This window comes from Myodes glareolus, chromosome 16 (assembly GCF_982192425.1).
Source record: "Myodes glareolus chromosome 16, mMyoGla1.1, whole genome shotgun sequence".
Taxonomy (NCBI): domain Eukaryota; kingdom Metazoa; phylum Chordata; class Mammalia; order Rodentia; family Cricetidae; genus Myodes; species Myodes glareolus.
The window spans coordinates 69,892,589-69,919,477 of NC_142041.1; positions in this window are offsets into that span (position 1 = coordinate 69,892,589).

Genomic DNA, 26,889 nt, shown 5'->3' on the forward strand with positions numbered 1-26,889 from the left:
TTTTAGAGTTTTGAGGTAGTATGATAGATACTACCTTCATGCATAGATTTTTAATTTTTCCAGAGAATCTCAATAGCCAGTATTCTTTTTCTTCATCTGAAAATATTTCCAGAGAAAAAAAAAAGAACATTTCCAACAGATATTGGAAGACAAAACATTAGCCTAAATGTTAACAAGGAGGATGTGGAACAATTGCCTTTACATCTGCCTGTGAGATGTAATAGAAAATCCCAGAAATGTTCCCACCTACCTTCCCGTAGCACTAAACTAGAGCTTGCTGGTGCTGACAGCCTGTCAGGTAGTGCAGACAGCAGAGGGGTGGAAAGCTTGTGTCCTCTGTAGGAAAAGGCCCTCTCACACAAAAGAGTGCACCCTGTCTAGTCTGTCTATATGTCCTAGCGAGTAAACACTCATTACAGTACTGAATTTCATCTTTGTTAATGAACACAGTTATTTTCTTTGCTTGAGCTATTCAAGTATTTAGTGCATTTACTGCTTGGTGACTGATAACACTATGCTGCTGAAGGGTGGGCCCTGCTCACAAGTTCAGATGAATGTATATGATTAGTCAAGTATGGCCTTGGGGCCACAGTGGGCAGTAAACATTAATGGAAATATTATTTAATGAATTGGTAGTAAATATATGTTGCTATCAATGAATGCAGATATATACTAGAAAATTTAGAAGCATGGGAGCACATAATTTGGTGCTGACTTGGGTTAGCTAAGCTCGAAATATTCACAGCAGACTAACAGCACCACCTCATTCTAAAGATCTTCGGAACATAGAAACAGCGAGGAAAATGAGGAGACAATCTCAGAAAATAAGAGAAAAGATTTCTTGAAAAGTGTGAATTCGACAAGGAGCTATGAGCCAGGAGTAGAAGGAAACCTCAAAGCTCATTGACAAGGAGGAATGATAATAAACCAATCAAAACAATTAAAAGTAGATCCAGATAGATTTTTTTAAAAGAAGACATGTAAATAGTTAAGCAATAAATAAATAAGTGAAACTTAGTGTAAGGAGTTCTCAGAGAAGAAAATAAAAACACAGAGAGGCATCACTTCACTCCAGAAAGGATGTTTATCCTAAAATCACCAAACTCAGGCACAAACAATGTGCACTCATGGTAGCAAGATGTGAGAAAGGGAACGCTTCTACACTGATGGAGGGGATGTAAATTATGCAGCCTCTGTGGAGGAAAAGTACAGAGTTCTCAAGTAAGTAAATAACTATCTTTATTACTAGAAACCCTAGAATCTGAATATTCATGTATCTATGTAGATAGATAAAGATAAAATAAAATCAATATGTTTAAAAGATATCCATCCTCATGTGATTTCCTCTATTCACAATAACCAAGAAATGGAAGCAGCCTAAGTATATATTAACAGGTGAGTAGTTAAAGAGAATTGGTCATATCCATAATACTCCGCTGTCAGAGAAAGCATTAAATCCTGTCATTTGCCTCTCTCTCTCTCTCTCTCTCTCTCTCTCTCTCTCTCTCTCTCTCTCTCTCTCTCCACACACACACACACACACACACACACACACACAGTCACTTTTTATATATGTATGTATACATACATACAGAACTGGAGAGGATTGAATTGGATGAACCAAGTACAGAGAGAGAGATACTACATGATCTCATTTATCTGTAGAGTTTAAAATGTTTGTCTCATGGTAGCAGGGTATAGGGTGTTACATAGCAAAGGCTGGGCTTGTTGATAGGGAGGAAGGTTGTAAGAGAAATATAAAAATTGCTCAACATATATTTAGGGACCGGAGAAGGACATTCTCTTGTGGTGCTGCACAGTAGGGTGATTGTGCATCATAACTCACTGTGTATTCAAGATCTTCAAGAAAAGATTTTGAATGTTTCATTGTAAAGAAATGATAAGTTGTCAAGGAAATGGATACATTATATAGTTTCATATATCTATATATATATCTGTGGGCTTTCAATCTATTGACTAAAGATAAATGTAATTCAATTAAAACAAATATTCAAAGTAACAAAACATCAAATAGTTTAAATAATCAACAAGAATTTAATAGAAGAACTCATATATCCATTGACTTCTGAAAAAGGAAAACAATTTGATTAGCTCTGGATCAAAAGAAACAACATTAGCAAAAATAGAGTCACATCTGAGGGTATTGTGGATTCTTAGAGATAGGGGCACATTTCACCTAACAACATCAACCTTTTGATTTTTATTCTTTAGAAAAAATTTCAATATACAAGTTAGGCTAGGCTAACGTTAAGCATATACCTCAGACTGGCGTGTAACTCCTAGTTTCCCCGTTTCTGCCTGAGTACTTGGAATTTCAGGTGTGCATCGCTTTGAGACTTGTGTGAGTTGGAACTGTCATGCTGGAATGGTGACTCTGGTTCCACCTCTTCATCATCACAGTAACCCGGCCTCTCTTCCTCTCCTTTTCTCTTTATCAGCACAGTAAGCCTGGCCTTCTCTTCCTCTCCTTGGGAGTTTCTGCCTTTTCCTGTCTTTTACCTCAAAATACTGGAAATGGAAAGGAATTTAATTCTCATGAAGCAATTATGAGAAATCCTTCAATGATACACACCGAAGAACATCCATGATCTGAACAAGTGGTAACTCTAGTATAATCTTCAGTGTTAAACTACACAGTAAATAGTAGCTATAGTTTCCAAGTATTTCATACAAGTTAATAATATATAGAATATGCAGTAAAATTGCTGACCCCAAGAATATTAACATCTAAAAGGTTAAATGTTTTGCACCAGGGGCTGGTGTACATCCCACGATGGTACACTAGAGGATTCTTCACATCTGTAATAATTGGTCTGGTAAGTGTTGATTCGGCCACAATCATTAATATTTATGAACTGTGATTGCTCTGTATTTTTTGATACCAGCATACACCACTGCGGAATTCCTTACCAGTTGGTGCCTGCTTGTGCTATGAATAATGAAAACCATTATAAACAACAATTCCTGGAACAGGGGAGTATTTACAGTGAAGGAAAACTGGAGTAGACTTCTGAACTATGAGTTAGCTGACAGGGAGCTGAAAATATAGTTCGGATGGGACATTTTAGTTCTGTCTCTCACCATTTTCATCCTTCTCAGGAAGGTCTAGGCCTCAGAATAAAGTAAGAACTCAATTATATTGCATAATTAGGTTGTTCTTAACATGAAGCCAATTCTAAAACATCATATATATAGTATAATATATAATATGTAATATATATTAGAATGGGTTGTCATCTTTAATGTTGCTTATCATACTTTAATTTTACTTAAAACACTTGAAACACACAGTTCTAGAGTCACCTATGAAGAGGAAACCTCAATTAAAGACTTATTTAGGTCAGGCTGGCCTGTGGCTACCATATCAGTGGAGTATTTTATTAATTGTTAACTCATGTAGGAGGACCCAGCCCACTGTAGGTGGTGCCACCCCAGGCCAGGTGGTACTAGAGAAGAGGGAAAGCCATGAGAACAAGCAACTAAGCAGTGTTCCTGCCGTTTTTGCTACAGTACTTGCCTCCAGGTTTCTGTCTTCAGCTCCTGCCCTGCTTCTGTCATGGAAGCTGAAATAAACACTTGCCTGCTTTAGTCTTGGTCATGATGTTCATCACAGTCTAGAAAATTAAATTAGAGCATCACAATTATTATGCTTATCATCCAGCAATTTATAAAGTTCAATTTTAAATCTGCCTCAACATTCTGTCCTGCTTAGCATTAAATTATACATTCAAAGGTATTACTTACTAATATGTATACAAGAATTTGCATTTATCACATAAAATAGTTAGATTTGGATATGATTCTTTTATTAATCATGCTTTGATTCTGTTTCTTCTCTAAGACATGTTTTGGTGGTTTGTTTGCACTAATATTTTTCTCCTTCTCATTGTGTGCATTTGGAAGCTTTTTGTGAAATCCTTCATTTTCTTGCCAGAATATTGGTTTCAAATATTTTGCAGCTTAAGACTTCTACAGACTAGTCTTTCTTAATTAAAAGCTCTGGTTTTGCAATGTTATTCAAGAGAAAATTTACATTCATTAGGAAGTTAATATCATACTTTAATGCAGTTTTTCTTCTAAAATATAAACACTTAAAAATTTAAATGTATTTTTACTATTTTTCCTTTTGTCTTTTAATATACATATTTTCATGTCTAGTTAAATACAATTTATTTTATTTTTTGAGACCATAAAACAATTACATCATTATTGCCTTCTCTTCCTTCCTCCACACTCTTCCATATACCCCCACTCTCTTTCAAATTAATGATTTCCATTTTTATCAACTGCAATTATATACATGTATGTGTATATACATAAATGCAATCTATACAGTCTGCAAAATGATGCCTGTATGGACATGCTCTCAGGGCTGACCACTTAGAACTGGACAACCGGTTAATGCGTTCTTCCCCACAGAGAGTGGGACAAACAGCCTCCCCCAGCTTTTCATTCTCAGTCAGCATGTTTGTGTTGTGATACTATAGTATAATATATTTTGTTTGTTCTCTACTCCTCCCTCTGGAATGAAATGCCTTCTCCTATAGGATGTGTTATTTAATGTCTGTCATCATGTAAATTCATATTTTTGTAAACATTTAAAAATAATATATAACATTTTCTCAAAGCTCTACCTTACATTCAGTAAGGATACTTGATAATTAGTAAATTTGTGTAATTTCTAAGGGACAGCCGCTCACTATTGGAAAAAATAAAGCATGAGTGCCGCGAAAATACAATCTTGACCTTGAAGCCTGCCTACCCTTTTACATTGTGAGACAATTAGGCCATTTTCAAAATTCACATTCCAGAAATGAGCAACTGAGTATACACACATTATGGTGATATTTTATTTGTGTTTTAATAAATAAAGCTTGTCAGAAGATCAGAGTGCATAGCTAAACCTCTGGAGGACAGGAAGTGAATGGTGGTACATATGTTCTCGGAGACTGTTTCCGGCCTCCTAGACCAGAAATAATCACACAAAACTCTATTATTTGTAATACTATTTAGCCAATAGCTTAAGCATATTGCTAGCCAGCTCTTACATCTTAAATTAACCCATTTTTATTACTTTATATTTTACCACAAGGTTTACCAGCAAGATTTTGACATGTCTGTCTCCTGTGGTGGCTACATGGCATCTCCTTTACTCTGCCTTCTTTCTCCCAGCATTCAGTTTAGTTTTTCCCACCTACCTCTATGCAGGCCAAAGCAGCTTCTTTATTCATTAACCAATAAAAGCAGCACAAATAAAGAAGTACTTCCCACACCACACACACCTTTAATCCCAGGACTCAAGGTCAGGGGCTACATGAGGTTGAATATGTCTAAAAAGAGAATTCGAACTCACACATAGGTGATCCCAGCACTTGGGGATCATGTACCTTTAACCCCAGTGCTAGGGAGGTGGAGACAGGAGTGATATGGCTGGGCAGAGAGGGGTATATAAGGCGGGAAGAGACAAGAGCTCATTGCAGTCTGAGTTTTGGTGGAGAGCATTACAGTCTGCAGTCACATTGAGGACAGCATCGCCCCTTTGTCTGAGCTTTGGTAGAGGTAAGAACTCTGTAGTGGCTGTCTGCTTTGCTTTTCTGTTCTTCAGCTTGAATCCCAATATCTGTCTCTGGATTTTTATTATTCATGCTACAACACATAAAATCACAAACTGTCTCACAATGCCCAAGTGAGTTTTTTTTCCTGTGTTCAGCTTCTTTCCCATTCTTCCTAGACACACGTGCAGGCTGAAGGCTGGACATGCCTGGTCGCATTCATGAGGGCAAAGCGCATGACTGTTCATGTGGTAGGAATGTGATCGAAGCCCCCAGGCTGTTCTTTGGTTTGTAGCAATGACTGTGTTTCCCTTAGATTCAGATATCCTATACTTTATAGTTCAAACAATAACCTCTACTCCTGAGCATAGAAGTGATGTGATTGAAAAAGGATTTGACCTTTGTTGTTCGGTAACATAGTGTATCATTTACTATTGTGATTTATTAGCTACCTGCTTGTGGGTTTTCTATTCAAATCATATATTCTTACTTGAATAGATTTTATGTTATTTATTTTCCAGCTGAGACTACACTGGTGATGTCACATAGATGTGTCATTTTTTAAACAACTGATAGCCAAGTTTTTTCTTTTTTCTAGGACTGGTTGGTGACTCTTTCTTTTCTTTAATTTTATTTTATTACTCATGATTTCTATTGGTGAAACTTTATTAGAAATCAATAACCCTCTAAAATCTTATAGATATTTATGGGGCTGAAATTGAATGTGGCACCCAAGAAATCAGAGGATAGAGCATAATTCCTCAGGAAGAAATTACTTCAGGTCATATGAGTTAACATCATGGGTGGATTGAGGTTACATGAGGTTTGGGAGTTGATGTGTATGTGATCTACAAACTCATATTTATGTCAAATGTTAGCTTGCATAAACTTTGTGACAATTATTATATACATGTCAGCAATTCTGCTGCCTGAGACAAGAGAGTGACATTTATAGCCTTGCCTTAGGGCAGTCACTAATGCATAAGGTAGCGCTTAAGAACACAGTTTTCATATATTATCTTTTTGAAGAATAAGTGCATTCATTTTTTATTTTCATTGCATCTTTCAAGCTACAAGCTTAACCATACAATTGAAAGTCATAAGGCAGCCACTAATATAACTCAAGGAAGAGGGGAGAAGATGAGAGGGCAGAGCGTGGACATCTACTCCTCCTGTATGTTGTCTCTTGACGATAAGCTGCATTCTTACCCATTGCTGAAAAAGAAAGATCTATTCATCTATTGTGGTGGGGTAGGCAGTGTGGTGATGGTGTATAAAACCTGATGTATATAATATCTGTCTTAGGAAAATAGAAGGAGAATGAATGTTCTGTTTTGTTCTGGGAATAGAATTTATCTTTTATTGTTTAACTTCCATGTTGTTTGATTTTTGTGTGTGTACATGTGCTTATACAGGTACATGAGCACATGTCTGTGAATCCAATATCTTCAGGAAGAAAAAGTTCTTCTGGCATTTCCTGCCTCCACTCTCATTGTCTATGCCTCTTAGAAACATATATGGCATTACTAAAGTCTCAAATAGCTTAACATAGAGTCTCAGATAGCTTCAGCTGCCACTTCGATCGGCACTAAGAACCTGACTTCCCGAATGCTTTTATGGTTTATTCTCCATCAGCCTTTAGGAAGAAGCATCAGCACTGTGTCACCATTGTCACTATGGACAGTGATTAACGCAAAGAAGGTGTTGCAGAATACGGCTTCTGCAAGATGGTTATGAGAGTCATAGTGCAAACACGGGAGGAAGGAAGAGTCCATTCAAAGATGAAAGACAGTGAGAATCTGGGACCAGAAGGTCACTAGTGACTTAAAGTGATCAGACAGATCAATTTTTAGTCAAATTTCTGCCTTCCTTAGCCTAGGGTGTATTCAGGAGTCCTTGCTTTCCTTGGATATGTGGAAGAGGATGTAAGGTGCAGCCTCCATCATGGCGGCTCTCCAAGTCCATCCATTGACCTCATATGTGCCATCCTTGCTTGAAGGGAAATTTCTGGATCTTAGATGATGCTACAATAGCATTCATTTTTGGAATCAGAGATTATGATTTTCCTGTTTCCCAGGTGTTTCTGGTGCTCAAGAAGCACTTGAGTCTCTTGCAGAGGAGTTAAAGTTGTGCCAGGTAAACACATATGCTGACAATTTTGTGATAGTGTTACCCTCACCATGTGCACAGTCAAATAACGTATGGGGGGTGTGGTCAGTGGTAAGAATTTAGAAGAACTGTGTACATTTTGTTTTCTTTCCTCTTTTCATTTTTTTCTCTTCACACTATGGCACTAGTAATGAATACTAATAAGGCAACAGTTAATCCCACCCCAGGCATTCATTTTCGCTGATTATTTGAAACCGGAGCAGCACTTAACAGCACTGACTCACCTGCCTAGGAGATTAAGTAATTAAAAGCTCAAGTCAGACAGGGTTTTTCTTTCTGCCTTTCATTTTCTTTCTATTAGCTGGGTGAGAGGGAGGAAGGGACAACAAAAGGCCGCTTCACCTCCTGATGTCTTCCTACTGTCCCTTTATGTTACTGCAATAACATAAAATAACTTAACATTCCAGGCTCATATGATAGGGCACAGAAGGCACATATAGCAGATAAATCATGTATCCAATAGCATTTATCTAGAAAGGTATAGGAAGGGAAATATTTTTGACAAATTATCTGGGTGGTTAAAAGAAAACTAAGTCCTAGATTTTATTGCCTAGGTAAATTTAAAAAATATAATGTCTCAAATCACTGCCCAGCCTCTTCACTGTATCCAAGCTACTGCTGGTTAAGGGAGAGCAGAGACATCTGCAACAATACCAGCCAATGCAAAATGCACTTATTGTTGTCGTGAGAGGATCTGCTTTTGCTCTGTTTTTATTTTTCTGAGCATTAAAATGAAACCATACTATCTTTTGCCCAGTCTTGAGAGCCCTTGTGGCACATAGATGCCTGCTTACTTTTGAAACTGTGTAGCTGTATATCAAAACCATCTTTAGAAGCAGACTCTCTTTCTAACGGCAATACCTTGTCTTTAAAAGTTTCCAGGCATTTTTAGCATTGTAAGGATGCTGAAATACCTGCTCTGGGCAGCAATGTTTTGACTAAATTTCACACATTATTAATCTCTCAGTGTTCGTTTCATACTCTGGGCAGTTTGGTTGCACACTGCCTCTTACAGTGTGGTGTACCTCTCCACTTTCTCCTCCGAGGTGCTGCAACATCATTGTGTGTGAAACGATCCTGCTTATCATTTGATGTCAGCTTGTCAAATCTGGGAGGTGATTAGAAGAATCTGTGGTCTGAGACACACGTTGCAATATAGTGACAATGACCATTCATGAATTCAGACTCATGCATGTAAATGACATCCCCTTTTCTCTCTTCTGAAGCGGAGAGATGAGGGCTGCTAAAATTATTATCTAGGATGTTATGTGCTCCTTAGTAGAATGTGAAACATGACTTTATTAAATATTCATCCAATCTGCAGGACTTGTAGAGTTTATCACCGTTTCAATTTTGAGCTTTTATTATCTGCCTCCAGCACCGCCACCCCGGACTGCTCTCTTTCCTCCCTTTGATTTCGACAACAAAAGATATAGATCCTTTTGAAAATCTATCTCATGCTCATGTGTAGCCTTAGTAAACAACCTTATAACACTCATTCACGTGCAATTGTCTCATGGGATAAAACAGTGATTTTTTTTCCCCTACAGTTCTTTCTCTTCTCTTCTTTGAATTGAGAACCCAGTCCTTATTTTCCCAAGGCTCTTTCTTTAGCACAACCGACTTTGGGTGGTGCTCCCCAGAACAACTGTGGTAGTGATGGGGATGTTTTGAGCCAGTGCTGCCACACTCTATCCATGCCAGCCCGGCAGCTTTAGAGAACACCAGACGGTGTAGGTGTACAGCACTGCTTTGTGGCAGATGAACTTTCAAATAGCGTTCACCGAGAGCTTTCCACTTCATATCGAGAAACACGTGCTGTGTCCCTACTTAGTATGCTGACATTTCACAGTTGATATCCTCGTATATTTTCCCCTTCACTTGGTGGGCAAGGATGGGAATTGAGGTGCCCTTTACAAACAAAACATGTTTTCTCTATTCTTTCCCTCCTCTCTCTCTTTCTCTCTCTGTCTTTTTCTCGCTCCCCTCCCCACACCTGTGAAGGGTGATTGTACTGAATCTATTTAATGAAATTCTGTTTGTTTTCTAATGGCATGTGCTCATTAACTCTTGGTGACTGCTGAGCGCTGGGAAGATGCAGAGCTCTTCTCAACTTGCTTAATTACCTGCTGGCCCTGGAAGTGCTGTGCTCACACGCATATTTTGTTTAGACATTGTCATGAAAGTGACTTTTGTGCCATCTTCTGTTTCTTTACCTTTACTAGTTTGATCACCTGTGTTATAAGATTCAAAGCTATCACAGAAATTGGTGCTCAAACATCCCTGGTGGACAGCTTGATAATATCAGATGTGATATTATCTTGGCAGTAAAAAGCATTACCCAGTTTAGTGTATGATTGCAGTTTGTACTGTCTCTTATCTTTTATTCTAGAACAATTAGATGGACAAGCAATTTTCTCAAATGGAAGAAGTGAGCTTTTGCCAAAAAGATAGAGGGGTTGCTCTGAGGCTCTAAGCTACTTCTAAAAGGCAGTTTCAAATATCATAGAACTTTGAGCAGAAATTGCTCTTGTCCTCAGCCCTGCAGAAAATTTGGTTATGGAAAATTTAATACAGCCCAGAAAGGCTGGAGATAAGCAAGTGTGCTGTTTCCTCTTGGGTAACTCCAAATTGTTTTCTTTAAACTCGTGATTTAGCAGGTAATCCTCCAGGTGAGCCCTGACAATCTGGTTACAGTGTGACAGTGGATGCCTGGAAGCAGCAGGTGACCCGCCATCTGCCTCAACATCTCAGGCATGGCCCCAGTGGAAACAGCATTTATGTGGAGTTTCAGGATGAGCTTTGTTTAGAGTGAAAAGCAACTATGTAGGAGCAGAACGGCAGTTTGCAGAGTTTGGACTTTAGGGAGAGGCCATTTTGAAGTCTTCATTTATGTAGCTTTGGCTCCTGGTATCAGTTTCTTGGTTTCTGGACAAATTGCTCTCAGAGATTCAAGATTAACTTTCAGAAGAGATAATTTTGACCTCTATTTACAGGAAATTATGATGACTATGGGGATAGGCTGAAAGTTGAAAACAACCCCAGTTATTGTGAAAGTCAAGGGTGGATTTTGCCAGAAGTGAATGAGCACATCAGGGACACGTGACCACTATGGCAGTGACAGGTTAGGGCCATCAGCACATGCAGATGCCCAGACGAAGACGCGCGTGCATGCCCACCTTTATTCTCACAGCCCTACTCTGCAGAAGCTTTCATTTTTCCTGTTGGCAGGTGAGGTAGTTGGGCCTGATGAGAATGGCTTTGGTTTTATGATTAAGAAAATAACAAGACTTGGAAGTCCTTCAGCTTTGCAGAAAGAGACCAACATCAGGCTCTGAGTTCTGGAACTGTAAGATACTAAGTATGTTTCAGTCCCTGCAGTTCACGTTTGCTTCTATTATGACAATGTAAAATAAACGCAGCAGCACTCTTGCTCATAAAGCTTCCAGTCAGTTGAGCTAAGATTAAAACTGAAGTTCACCTCACTGTGGAGCTGAAGGCTTTGATTTGCATGTAATTTGTTTCTTGTGAAATTGCCAAGAACTATGGTCTTTTCTGACTCTAGCTTAGAACATAGGATGGAAGAAAGATTCCAGGTTCTTATTTTCCTATGATGCTGAAACCCAAGGTCTTGTGCATGCTGTGTAAGCCCTTTACCATTAAATTGTAGCTATAGTTTCAGGTCCCTTTAAACACTCAATGATGTTAAGGTTTGGCTCTGAAAAATTCTGTAAGTATTCTAAAATAGGCACCATGTATGTATCTATTGCAAATCCAAACCCACACCAAAACTATCAAACAAATCAAGAAAAGAAAACAACAAAATCCTAAAACCCAAGAGAAGAATTTAAAGGAAGAAGTAAAAAAGTAAATGATCTAAAAGTTCTTTTAGTGTCAGTTCAAAATAACTCACTGGGCTTTGGAGAGGTGTCCACAGAGGTCTGTGTATATCTCTGGACTGCCTTACTTGTGGCAAATCATTTCTTTTATTTGGTTCCACTCAACATGGCTGTCAGTCCATATCCCTGGATCTCTCTAGAGTTAGTTCTGGCTCATTTCTTCACTCTGGGCAAACATCCCTTCCTGAGACTGTGAGTGTGCCGATGTAGCTGCAGACATCCTTTGCTCTCCCAGTCTGTGGATGGAAGCACAGGTTGTTGTGCCAGGAAGCCCACTTTGTTCTTTCTGCTAAGTTTTTCCTAAACAAGGCTAGTTAGTGGGAAACCCTGCTCCTAAAACCTTTACTTCAAATGCTTCTCCTAATGATTACTGAATTGAACCAGCCCACTCTCCTCCTTCAGTTTCTATTCTTCCCACATTTACCCTTTATGCAATTTTTAATTCTTACTCTGTTTCCATTCTTATAATGTAAAGTGGTGGGAAATTAGCTTTGACATATGACTGGGTAAATTTATTCTCCTGTGGAATGTACATGCTTATGTTAAATAATAACTTATACTTAATGGCTGGAGTAAAACCACATGCTGAATTTTAAGCAAAATAAGAGGATGAAGAAAGATTTGTAGATCAGAAAATAAACAACAAAACAAACCTCCAAATCCATAACAATAAAAATAGAGGTTATCAGTTCTTGTTCATACAGAAGTGCCTTTGGTTCTCAAGGCATTAATTAGTTCTTAGCTGACTATGATAGACTTTTTTTTAACATCCCCCATTTCCTTATTATAATAATTATATACCATATGAAGTGATTTTATTATTAGAATCTTGAAGTTATTAAATAATTTGTCTTCACACTCTCTCCATGTCTCCATGTAAAATATTTATTGATTGCTTATTTTATGCCAAGCATGGGAATAGGTCTTACGTAGGTGATGGTACTTGATAAATACTATATAAATACATGATTGGTGCTTTCAGGGGGCATTATTTTTGAAGATATTAAAATAAAGCAATAGTCAAGCAAGTATAATAACCACAATTCTAAGTAAGTATGAGGGGTTATATAAATGAATGAACAGGGTACAACTGTGATGGCTCAGTAAACAGCTAGGGCAGGCTTCTCTGAAAAAATCCACATTGACACTGAGACCATTGAAGTTGACAGACAAAGAAATGTACTGGAAAAGTAGAGAACGTTGTACAGAACAAGAGTTAGGTTGGTGGCTCAAGGGAGGCAAGAGTGTGTTGTTATATCTACAGAACTGGGTAAATATCCCAGGGTTAAGAAAGGGGGCTGGGGAGACTTGGGGGAACACCAGATCAGACAGGGCTTCAGCAGACTTTGGTTAGGAGTCTACATCTTGCTCTAGCTGTAGCAACACACCAGAGGACAGCAGCGGGAGAGAATGGCGAGGAGGAAAAGAAGAGTTGTGAGAGCAAGAGTTGAGGAACGTAATCCTGCCAGCTAGGGTGGTTCTCAGCCAGCACAGGCCCATCTGCACGCAGGTCAGTGCATCGTGGGGAAGAAGACCACGTCAGGTTCTCAGCTCTAAGAAAGGGCCTTACCCTGCCGGGTTCTTTTAGTCCGGATGGAAAGCTCTAAGTTCCTGCATGAACCAGACATAGAGAACAAAGATTTTTGCAGTCTTGTCGTCCACAGGAAATATATTCTTTCTGCATGGATATTTGTTTCTAACCGAAATCTGATAGTGTAAATTGGAGGCAGGTATTAATCTGTGAGCTGAAATAGCTTCTCAAAATCATAGTTCATACATGTGAGTCATTTCATATTTTTTTCTGATTTTTAATGTGATTTGTATTTTTGAGGTTAAATAAACAAGTTGCTTGGGTATAAAAATTGTCTCTAGTACTAATCTACTAATCTAATGTTTATGTATGACCCTCCTCTCTTTCATGTATTCACTTTTGTATAAGAATCTTTATTTTGCCCTGAAGACATTACAGGAAACTTGAAAAATACCAAATTTGAAGTGGATGAAACTTATAATTTCAATTTGACTTAAAAATCCATCAGCAATAAAAAAACCAAAAAAAAACCCCAAACCCCAAAAACTTGTCAATAACAAGTTAAGGCTTTATATAGGGGGAAAAATCCTTCAAGAAGTTAAAAAGGCAATGATAAGCACTTGCCCACATTGTTTATGTGCATTCTGCTTCTTAAAGAGGCTCGGAGTCTGCATCAGTGTGTGGAGTTCATGCTGTGGAGGTGAATTAAGAGTTGCTAACTGCTTGTATCGTCAGCTGTGCATTTTTGTAGGCTTTTGTCCTGAATGCTAATGTGGTTCTTTTCTAAGGCATCGCAGTGATGGATTTTATTGTTGCATTAGACACAGTCTGCTTTTCCAGTCGTGTCCACTCTGTCACTGTCAGTGTACTACCATGACATTAAGTATGACCAGAGGAAAGTGGTCGTGAAAGCTCTATCTGCCTCTGCTGTTTTACAGTAGTTTAATCTTGTTTTTATTTCCTTTGATTTTATGCTGATATGGGTTGCAGCAGTATTTGCCTGCAGCCTCTTTCAACTTTCCCTTTTAATTAAAAAGCCTAATTGGGAGTAATAAAAACTTCCAATTAAGCCTTTTAAATAAAAACCGCATGCTAAAAGTGGCTGTGGTGGCAGACAGAGGCTGGTGCTGACACATTCGTTATGGAGGGTTCTGTTGCCGCGGTACTGTTTGTGGTGCACAGGTCTAACCTGAGACTTCAGCAGATGCCCACATGGACACAACTAACTGTATAGTTGAGCAGTTAGGGCCTTTTTTCTCCTCGGTGGGTGGCACTGTCTTTTCAGAGTCTGGAGAGTTCTAAAGAGACAGGAAACAAGAGTCCTCCCATGTTGGAACAGATGACCCTCTCTTTTAGTCCATATATTATTTCCATTCAGGTGGAACCTAAAGTGTGGCTTGCCTGTGATTTTTTAATACACTTTCTTTTCTTTCACTAATGTGACATGAAAGACAAGCCTGCTGTGGAGCATGTGATGACTCCATTTAAACTTGGGCAGATTGTTGCACAGTTTGATTCTTGTATACTAACTGAATAATAAGAAACTAAGATAAACTTTTCACACTACTTGAAATGTGTAAATAGGAGGTGTTCTGGGATTTGTCTGAGAATATAATCTTTTAATGTCAGCTTAAATTCCCCTTAGCTTGCAGTTTCATTTGTATTTAGGAATGGGGAGAGGATGCAACACGCGCTGCACTGGGAAGGTACCGTTATTTACCTAACAGTTACAGGCAGAACACTTTCTGTGTCTGAATATCCTATTCAGACAAAATAGTTTTAAAAGTAGTGTTTCACGTAATGGGCATTAGCTCCTCCTGTCAGCTTCCACCTTCAGCACTGGGGTCACAAGTGCCTCTGCCATGGCCAGGGCTGGGTTCTAGGATTTGAGCTCATGTCCTCGGGTTTGAGTTCTTAACCCACTAAGCCTCCTCCGTTCAAATATTTTAACATACAACTTTGCATTTAACAAAATTGTGGGTATTTTCCTTACTTTGCTACCTGACATTTTTTCACGCTTTGTCTTATTTGCCTATATACTTCTATCTTCCTTTTAGTGTTCATAGGGTTTTATAGAGATTTTTTTAATACTATTATTTAAAAATACATTTGTTGATTTTATTGTATTGGTTTTACTTTTGTTTCAAACTCACTTCTACTTTTTTAAATCTACGTATTTTTGTAAACTCCCTGAGTAAATGATGAGCTTAGTTTAAAAAAAGAAAGAAAGAAAGAAAAAGCTAGTCGGGTAGCTGGGTGGTATTGGCATATGCCTTTAATCCCAGCACTCAGGAGACAGAGCTAGGCAGTTCTCTGTGAGTTCGATGCCAAGCCTGGCCTATAAGAGCTTGTTCCAGAACAGGCCCCAAAGCTACAGAGAAACCCTATCTTGAAAAGCCAACAACAACAACAACAACAACAACAACAAAAAGCAAAAACAAGGTAATATTTTCATTACATTTCCTGTTTGCATCTTAGTGTATTTTGGCATTTATTTAGTTTTCATTTCCTTTTGTGCCCCAGGTTTTAGAAATATTGTGGATATTACTTGGTTACTGTTCATAACTTTCACATAGCTTCTTGGTTTTTCCATTCACCGTGTTTGTAATTTTTCTTGTCTGAGTCCCATGTTACAACAAGTTCCAGACTGCTTCTAGGGGTATCTATTTCTTCCTTTCTTTCACCCTTCTTCCCTCCTCCCTTCCTCTCTCCTTTCTTTTCCTTTTATTGAAAAATATTTTTTCTCATATAATATATTCTTATTATGGTTTTCCCTTCCTATACTCCCCCTAATGCCTTCCAATCTTTCTTCCTGTCTGGATCCACCCACTTTCTGTCTTTCATTAGGGAAAAAAACAAAACGAAAACAGTTTATTATTATAAACTAAGGGATAATAATAAATTAAAATAAAAATATACTAAGAGAAAACAAAAAATAACACATTGAGAGAGAATAAAACAAGCAAGCAGAAGGAAAAGAGCCCAAGAGAAGAAACAAGATTTAGAGACAAGCAAGAGACTCGCTTGTTTGCACACTCAGGAAGCCATGCTATCTATGCAAATGACCTGTAGGGTAAAAAGAGAGAGAAAATAAAATGTATGAATAAAATAATATAAAATAAAAATTAAAAAATAAGATAAAATTAATAAATGCAAAGCTCTGACAACATCATGAAACAAGGAACGCCCAGCGATGCTGAGGAGTGTATTTTCTGTGGTCTCTGCTCCTGGTCACACAGCCTGCCGTAGTTTCCCAATGAGACTCCTTTGCAGAAAACTAAAGTGGGGTGTTTCTTTCTTCTGTCAGAAAAGGACAACAGATCTCATTATAGGTGGTTGTGAACTACCATGTGGTTGCTGGGAATTGAACTTATGACCTCTAGAAGAGCAGTCAGTGCTCTTAACCTCTGAGCCATCTCTCCGGCCCCAGGATATGTTTTTTTAAAAAAATATAATTTCCAGTTTCCCTAATTAAGATATCCATCGACTCTACTTGCTATGACATGAAGTCAAAGTTTTCAGAAGTCTGTGTGCTGTGCCTGAGCCTGCTCTGCACTCTAGGTCTACTATGTGTCTTTGCTGCCTCCTTTAAACTGGCTCATCATTCATGTGGGAAATCTTGGACTCTTCATTTGACCACTCTTAGGATATCACTCTGTGTCTTTATTCATATCCTTATCCCATGCAATGCTCTTTGTGGAATGGCTTGCCAGTCTCTACAGGGCATGCTCCTTCCTTTGAAGTTAGTGTGATACACTGTGGTTCACAGAACCATTACCCACTGTGCTAGCATAGTTCCCACAGCAGTCAAAGTCACAAAAACCTGCCTTTTTGATTTTTATATCATCTCCTGTATTTAATCATTAGATGTGTGAAAGGTTGTGTCCACAAGCTTGACTGAATAATTGAATACCAGTGAGTATTCCTTGACAGCATTTTCTTACAGCATGTATAAAACCTGACAGGTTTAAGCCAGATGGGTCCCAGTACCTCAAGGGGGAAGAGGACATGGGTTCCACCCCTAACAAGGAGCTATTTGCAACTGACAGTATTTTCTTCTGCAATACCTATGTGTTTAACTTCACCCTAGTATATGCTCATATATGTCTTAATATAAAACAAGAGTTTTTTATTTTCCTTTAAAGTAAACACTATTTTACCTGGCCCTGGTAGTTGACTACATCCTGTATGTACTCTTTGATTAGTCGATCACACTGAGATTGTTAGTCTGAATCCCAAGAGGCGAAGCCATGTTTTAAATTCAGCACTGAGACAATTTATTTTTTTTCCATTAAGCCAGGCTCCCATAATAGCATGCATACAAATAATAACACAGGTTAGCTTTCAGTCACGGAAGAGAGCTGCCTAGAATTCTTCCACAAAGTGATATAGTGAAAAGAATTTAAGCTAATGCTAATGGAGATTTCTACATCATTCTCACTTTATTGAGACAGGAAATCACCTTTTCATGTGTGAACTAAAGGTTTATCTCAACTCTGGCTCTTTTACTATTTCCAGAAAGTTATTGTCAACGGACATTTTCCCTAAAATATGATTCTTAATTTTAGCATCAATATCACTCAAACATTTAGTATTGTCTGCAACTGAATTTATTTGTGAAACTCCTAGACTTCATTGCCACTGTACCATGTGTTTTACAGTAAATAAATTTATAATTTTGCAAAGCTGTGGTTAAGGATTTAGCCTCAAATGAATGTCTTCATGATACACTAACTTTATGAATTACTCTATTATCAAGGATATAAATGAAGCGGGTACCTTGCCATTTTGTTTCCTTCACAAAAAGAATAATGTATTTGAGGAATGAATTATAAGTCTCTCATCACTGACTTCCAAAGTCATAAGGAAAAATCTCTGCAGTAGAACCATCCTTCATAGTCACCATTCATAAGATTATGTTTTATAGATGAACAGTTGTAGTGTTTTTAAAATGTTTTTTTCCTGCCACATTTACCATCTCTAATACTTGACTGAACACACTGAAATGACCTAGAATCAAATCACTTAAATTCCTGGTTCCTCGATTTCTCAGCTTACTGCTGCTACATGTGTATGTAGTTAGTTGGGTAGAAGCGACTTGTTTCCTCCATTCACATTTACCCATTCACTCATTGACTTTCCCAGACACTGGGATTCTTCCTTCTAGATGGACTCAGATAGATTGGTGATAGCTCTTTCTTCAGTTATAATGCACTTTCGAATGTGCATGTGTTAGGAGGGTATAATGAGCTCTAGAGCTGCTCATGGTCCAGCAGCGTTCTTCACCCTTTCTCCAGATACACAGACTTTTCATTAGAAAAGCTGACTGGGGAGGACATTAAACCATTTTAATGATTTGCTTGATTGAAGTTTTTATTATATTATTCTAACGTACACTTTTTAATTCCTAGCTCTTCACTAATCTACCCAGTAGTCATCATTTCCTTGATATTAGATTTTAAAGGGGTGCTATAAGGTAGTTGAGTTTTCATGTGATGAGGCTCATTGAACTTTGCTTAGTAATAAAAACAGCACTATGGAGAGCACCCAAGGATATTTGAATTATCTTCAATTTACTTATACATAATTTGAAATTTGTGATTGGGCTAAAGTTATTATCATTATGTTTGATTCTGCGTTCTTCTGAAGGAGCCAGAGCGGTAGAGTCAAATATGACCGAATGTCTTCATCACCCCAAACATCTCCACTTGCTGTGCAGGAGTTCAGCTTCTCTGTTTCTAGCATTGCACCTTTCTATTTAAAAATGATTTATAAAGTTATTAATCTTAGAAAGGAATGAAATATGACACAGAAATAGGTAGAATAAGTGTTTTACAACTTAATTATTGACAAGAGGGTGGAAGCAATACAAGATAACTTACACCTTACATTTTGAAAATACAAATTTGAGTTTGCACAACTTCTCCAGGAACTAAAATTGATTTATAAAAGTCAAATTGTGAATATGTGTGGACTCAAGCCTTAAAATAATACATGACATATAATGTTAAGAACTCATTAAAGAAAGAAAAAAATGGGAGAAACATACAATTTTGCATATCTCTACAGACATTTTGAGCCATGACACAGTTAAGAGATCTCCTCTTTTGGACCAGTGTGCGCCACAAGCCATGGCTCTTTGCCCTTTGAGTACATCTCAAATATATCTATATACACACATACATTTGTGGTAAGAGAAATAGAGTAGATTTTTTCTCTTATTATTTTTTTTTGATTTTTAATTGCCTTCTTTTCTCTATTTTTATTTTTTGTTTTCAGTATATCTAAATCACAGTTTCTCACTCCCTCCACCCTCACAGTCCTTCTCCTACCTCCTCTCTCTACTAGATCCATTCCTCCTTTATTTCCCTTCGGAAAAGATCAGACCTCCCAGGGATAGCAGCCAAATATGGCATAACAAGTTACAGTTAGACTAGCCACAAAACCTCATATTATGACTGGACATGAAACCCAGCTCGAGGAAAATGGTTCCAAGAGTAAGTGAAAGAGTCAGAGAGACTCTTACTCCCATTGTTAGGAGTCCCACAAAACACAAAGCTAACAACCACAAGACATATGCAGAGGACCTAGTGCAGACCCTGTGCTTGCCACTTCAATCTCTGTGAGCCACTTTGAGCTTCGTTGTTAATTCTGTGGACAGTGTTTTTATGTCCTGACTCCTTAGGCTCCTACAATTCTTCCTTCCCTCTTCCACTGGGTTCTCTGTGCTCCCAGGGGAAAGACCTGATGGAGATGTTCAATTTGGGCACCCTCTCTGCCTAGTGCTCTGCCTAGTGCATCTGCTACCATCAACTGCCAATGGAAGCCTCTCTGATGAAGATAGGATTAGGTAGCAAAATATGCTTATATCACAATATTATTAGAAATAATTTTATCGATGTTGTAATCATAGGTCTCTAGGATATATAGCCTCCAACTCCTTGTCATCCAAGCAGTGTGAGGCATGGGTTCCCTATCATGGCATGGGCATCAAATAAGAGCAGTCATAGGTTGGCCACTCCCACAATTTCTATGCCTCCATTGTCCCAACACATCTTGCAGGTGGAATCTACTATTAATTTTTAAGGTAATTTATAAAATAACGCATTTCAATTTTATCTTCATTCATCACACTTGAAAAATTCTCTTGTCGAGTATTTGCATAGAAAATTAATTTTCCAGTATATAAAAATTTAATTCTGTCAATATATTTATACATAAATATGATAAAGTCTATATTTATATCTCTAGTCTTCTCCTTCCACCTCTCCTTCTTCCTGTTCTGTTCACCTTAAACTTCTCCCAGTAACTTGACCTTAGTGAACACTTGTGGTGTGGGAGAATTGTCTGTATTCTGTCAATCATGTATTTTAATAAAATGCTGATTGGCCAGGCAGGAAGTATAGGCGAGTCAACCAGACAGGAAGTAGAGGTGGGGCAATGAGAATAGGAGAAGGCTAGGGAGGAGGAAGCTCCCTCCACCATTACTGCCCAGATCACCGAAGAGGCAACATGTGAGCTGTCACACTGAGAAAGGTACTGAGCCGTGTGGCTAACATAGATAATGATAATGGATTAATATAAGTTACAATGACTAATAAGAAGCCTGACCTAATGGGCCAATCAGTTTATAATCTTATGGAGTCTTGTGAGTGATTTTCTTTGGGACTTGCCGGCTGTGGGGTACCGGGTGGGATAGATACCCCAACAAGCTGGGCCCCCTCATGTTATACAGTTGGAGACAAGAGATATGGTTTTCAAGGACAGGTCTATCCTTCTCATGGGGCTTCTTGTCTGGAGTCCTAACCCTTAATGTAGTTAAGTTTCTATTGCTGTGCAGCTTGAGAAAGTAAGGGTTTGTTTGGCTTATACATCCCTATTATGCATTTCCTGAGGAAAGCCAGGGAACTGAGGCAGAGACCGCCGAGGACTGCTGTTTACTGACTTGTTCTTAGCCGGATATAACACCAATGCACAGAGGACTGATCAGTTCACATCAGTTATTAATCAAGAAAATCACCCTCAAATTTTCCCACAGGCCAATCTGATTGATACCCTACATTATATCAAGTTGACCAAAACAAACAAGCAATGAACAGTGAGTCAGCACAGCCCAATTTTACCTTTCAACCTCTGTGTTGCTCCTTATGCAGCATTTCTGGATGTCTTCTCTTTTTAGAACAGTCACTGTTGAGTGCACAGTGGGACTAGCAGAGAGAAAAGGGAGTGGTCTGCTCCTATTGTCTCCCCCAGGTTTTACTAAATGAATGAACATTTATTAAATATTACTGAAGCAAGGAATTACTAAAGACTTATTGCAATAAGAAGCCAAATACTTTCCATCACATCTTCCACAGCCTCCTTCACAGTATTAGGGAAAGAACAATTAGAATATTATGTCCTGAACCTGGTCTAAGGTTTCATCTTCATTCCTCAGCTCTCAGAGTCCCAACTCTTCCAGAACACCTCCATCTTGAACTTTACTGATCTAGAACACCTTCTTCCTGCACCATGCTGCTCTATACTACTCAACTCCTTCCTTAACCTAGGGTCATGAATCTCCAACATGTTAAAAGGAAGCCCATGAGCCAAACTCTCTAATGCAGAATATAACTTAAATGCTCAGGGATTTAACCTGAATGAACCCGAATAACATGCCCAGTAGCAGAATCTGTAGACACTGGTATTCTGAATGAAAAAGACCCAGACTCTAGAATATGATTATACTTTATGTTGATTATTTTCTCAGGATAAATGTTTGCTAGTATATTGTAGGCTTTTGTGAATAAAATAATATTAAGATGGTAGAAACCTTGAGTTTTCTACCAACTCAACTGTTGGACTTTGTGCCAACAGTCCATTTGTAACCCCAATCTCTTCTCATCTTTTCTTCTCATACAGTGTGAGTGTTTAAGCCTCTCCTAAATTAATTCTATGCTAAGCATTTTGTGGAAGTTTGCTGTTAGAATCTTATCAGTGAAACTACTATTTTCATAATTTTGAGTTTATACTTTCTTATATTATGATCTGACATCCGAGAACAACAGAACAGTTGTTGACTCCACCTATTGCTTCTTTTTACATTTGGTATTACATGAGGACTCAGGTTTCCCAGAGAGCGGATCTGAAAGCTTTAAATGTAAAATCCCTTGGCAGCTTCTTTATCTTTTAAAATTCCCATCCCATGATATCATGTTTCTTTTTCCTTGCTGATATGTTCATTTTTGGTGCAATTAGTCCAAGCTATGAAGGAGTGTAAATATGTTCTCTTGAACATTTCAGGAAATTTTTTATCAGAAAGTGAGTACACAGTAAAGGAAGTCAGTGAAAAGATGCATATCTACATCTGTAAAGATGGTTTGGTTTAAAAAAATGCAGTGATTTAATTAAAAGGCAGTAGTTACAGAGGGACTTGATTTTCAAAAGTCAACTGCTAATGAATGATGATTATCCCTGAAATTGCATTCTGAAATCTGTGTTCCTCTAACCTCTCATTATGAAGTATAAGTGGTTTCACCTAGGATCACATTTTACTAAAGCTCATAAAGTACATTTTTTTTGGCAGTGGCTGTGTTTGGGGCACTAAATAATCAGGAAGAATGGAATAGGGTTCCTCACAAAAATACAGAAGAGATAAATCACAAAGCAGGACTTGGAGGAACTCAAGACAGCTTTGCTGATTTCTGATTATACTTCAAAGATTATGTTTTGTAGCCAGAGAAAAGGAAGTCATGATGGGCAAAACGCGAAGAAGGAGATTCTTAGCTCCTGTCTACCTCTTTCAATCAACTTTCCATGTATTTTCTTTGGATCTGTAAGCTCTACACTAGATGAACTCTGAAGTAGAAATAAAGACCATAATTTTATTTTTTTTCCTATTCCATCATAATAGGCAGACTTTTATTAAACATGGGAATATAAAAAATGAGAAATGCACTTTCCCTGAACTCTCTTGATGGTCTATAAAATGTTCAGTTAGTGGTTCTTGCCACCATCCATGTTTCTTCCCATTCGCTCCAGATCACTTGAGGTCTCTGGTGACTGAGTCAGCATTAAGAGAAGAGACTCAATTTATTATTTTTACTGAACACAAAATAGCTGGTGGAGCAGTACTGCTACTAATCATTTCATTTGCCTTGTGACCTGTTATGCAAACTTTTAGGGAACCATAGCACAGCAGAACTAAAACTACCTTAAAAGAAAAGTCAGCAAGTAGCTAATAGGTATAAAACATGCCTGTCTCCCTTGCCTTTGTGTTTCACATCTGAGCATCTCTTTAAAGTGGGCAAGCGAGTCATCAACTGATAACCAGGTGATTCCATTTTACATAGTGCTTGCAAAATTAGCAATGACAAAAATCACACAAAAAGTGGTGATACCTTTGGGACTGTGAGGCATTGCACCTCAGGAAATCTGGGTGTGAAAAGCAATGCTGTGATCTAGTAGCTGTGTGTACAGGGACAAGTTACTTTGAGCTGACATCAGAGAACAACAGAACAGTTATTGAACAATAACTCATTTGTACAAAAGGGACATTCTTTGGCTTCTTGACTTCACTAATGGGAACTACTGGTGCAGAGTAGTCAATTGCATCCAGCCACAGAAATACATCTTCACATAGTGTACTAATATCTACTACAATTCACAATAGTTTAAATGTTTTTACTTTGAATTTTAATATGACAATATCAATGCAGATGTAATTTAAATAAGCAATAAGTCTCTGGTGTCCTTGGCTGTTTTTTAAGATGGAAAAGGACTCAGAACAAAAGATGTTTAAATGTCACCAGCCTAAACAATCAGTGATGATGGAGTGCCCATCAGTAGGTGCGGATCAATTAGTGATGATGGAGTACCCATCAGTAGGTGTGGATCAGCAAAGAGAACATTCTAGAGGATGAAACCTTCCTATTGGCCTCTGTGTGTTTCTTCCACCTGCAGACACCTAGTCAGCCTGATTCTGCTTTCAGGTTCTTGCCACTGTCTCCAGATCTTTAAATGAAGTAAAGTGTAGAAGACTAAAGTCCCAGCACTTAGGAACTAGCAATGCATTTCTCCTTGAATATGCCATACATCTGTGGAACACCCACACAAATCATGACTATAATAAAACCAGTAGTCATCAGTGGGCATAATATAAACCCAATTTTTCTTGTTCCATGGATGCATCCTTTTCAATATGATGACAGTAAATAATGCTTTAAAACAAGCTGTCCAAAGCCACCCAAGCAGGAACATCACTATCCACTGTAACTCCCTGCCAGACACACAGGTACACACCCCTCTATAATGGAAGAAACTGATAAAAATATTCTGCTACATTTTCTTAAAAAGAAATCAGTCAGTCCTTTTCTCTATTTAGAAAAGTAATCTCTTGATTATAACAATGAGGAAAAGCTCTCGTTTGGTTTCTAACGATAGTAACATCACTGAGATATTACATTAACATCTTCTGCCACTTCTTATTCCTCATGGTTTCTATCCTCTGTGTCATTGGATCCTCATGACAGCCTGTGAGTAAAGTTTTTCCTCTGTCTCACCTTTTAAACTCAAAGTCTTTTGGAACTAGAACTGCCGTTTCTGAATGTACTATTATGAACTATACACAGCTTAGAATTCTTCCTTGTGAGAGATAGAGAGAGAGTAGGCAGAGCCAAGGAGATGCCAGGTAGTTGCCAAAGGATAAAGACACTGCCCTAACCTTTCTGGTAAGCCACAACCTTGTAGTAATACACAGATTAATAGAAATGGGATAATTTAAGATATAAGAGCTAGGTATGTTGCAGGACGCTGCTCATTTGTTTCTGGCGTCCCTGACTAGAAATAATCACTTGGAAACTATATTATTTGTAATACTGTTTGGACAACAGCTTAAACATATTTCTGGCTAACTCTTATATCCTAAACTAACCCATCTCCATTAATCTGTGTATTGCCACATGGCTGTGACTTACTAGGTAAAGTTCAGCCCGCCGTGTCTGTCTCTGGCAGGACTACATGGTGTCTTGTGACTCTGCCTAATCTGTATAAAGATCTCTTCCAGCCTGGCTATATTCTGTTAAGCTATTGGCCCAAAGAAGCTTCTTTATTAACCAATAAAAGCAACACATATACAGAAGAACTTCCAACACCATTGGTAGGAATCGACCAAGCAGTTTTGTAATTAATATAGTTTCTGTGTGATTATTTATGTCTAGGACCCAGAAAACAAATGAGCTGACTCTGTTTACAGGAGAGAAGGAATGATGGACAATGATTTAGACTTGAGAAGTTGGACATGGTCACCATGGGTAGCAGTTGTGTTTTGCATTGACTCCAACATTAAATAATAGCTTAAACTTAACCAGTTTCTCTCTTTTTACAAAGTTTTAATTCCCAGTTTGTAAAATAGGATTAGGAATATTCTGTTCATGATGCTATCCTGTTGATTAAAACAGGAAATGTATGTAAAACGCTTAATATCTAGCAAAGCAAGATCCATTATTAAATGTTGTATAACTCTTCCTGGGAAGATATAGAGAAATATTTACTCATCCCAAGTAGAATAGGCACTAACACACCAAAGAAAAGATTGTGTCCATGTCTAATTTAGTGAGTCAATGAATTCACCTACAGTATGGCAGGCAGCACTCGGGAAGCTGAACCACCAGGAAACCTTTCCTAACCAGGTATCTAGTCTGTATAAAGCAGTGGCTTGCATCTCAGAAGGAAGAGGACTGCAGGATGACATTTGAAAGGCTTTTGAGCCTCATCAATCTCATCCTCCCTCCATCACTGACGAGTATTACAACATCCTGAAGATCTCCCATGGGTCATCATCACTCTTGCATCACTCTGCTTCAACATGGTGATGGCCCTGTCCAAGTAGGGGTAGTGGTAGGGGAGCAGCTCCACTGTGTTATATCACTATATTAATTGGTATTCTATCCGTGGTAATGGTAGGGGAGCAGCTCCACTGTGTTATATCACTATATTAATTGGTATTCTATCCGTGGTAGTGGTAGGGGAGCAGCTCCACTGTGTTATATCACTATATTAATTGGTATTCTATCCGTGCTCTCACCTGGTTTAATACATACAAATTCTCTCTTTATGGTTATTCTATTCTGCAGCAATAAATATCTTGAAAAAAAGCTTTTCATATTTAGAATAATGTCCTCAGGTGTAAACGGAGGTTGCTAGTTTGTTTCCCGGCCACCCAGTCCCAAATTATCACACAAAAACTATATTAATTACAACACTGTTTGGTTAATGTCTCAGGCATATTTTACCTAGCTCTTACATCTTAAATTAAACCAGTTCTATTATTTTATATTTTATCATGAGTCTTGTGGTTTGTGACCTCTTGCTCCTTAGACAGCTACATGGCATCCTTCTGACTCTGCCTACTCTCTCTGTATATCTCTGTTTAGATTTCCTGACTGGATTTACTCTGCTAAGCCATTGGCCAAAACAACTTTATTCATTAACCAATAAAAACTACACATATACAGAAGGACATTCCACATCACTTAGGTTAAAATCCAATTATACTTAATTGTCGCAGTTATCAGTTGTAAAAGTTTGAAGTTTTATGGTAGAAGATTAGTTTCCAAAGGGCTCTGTCATCAGCACTCTTGTCAGGAGAGTATGAGTGCATGAGAAGTTTCTGTAGACACTGCATCCTGAAATAGAATAATAACAAAATAGAAAACTTATATTTGTTTTAACAAGTAAA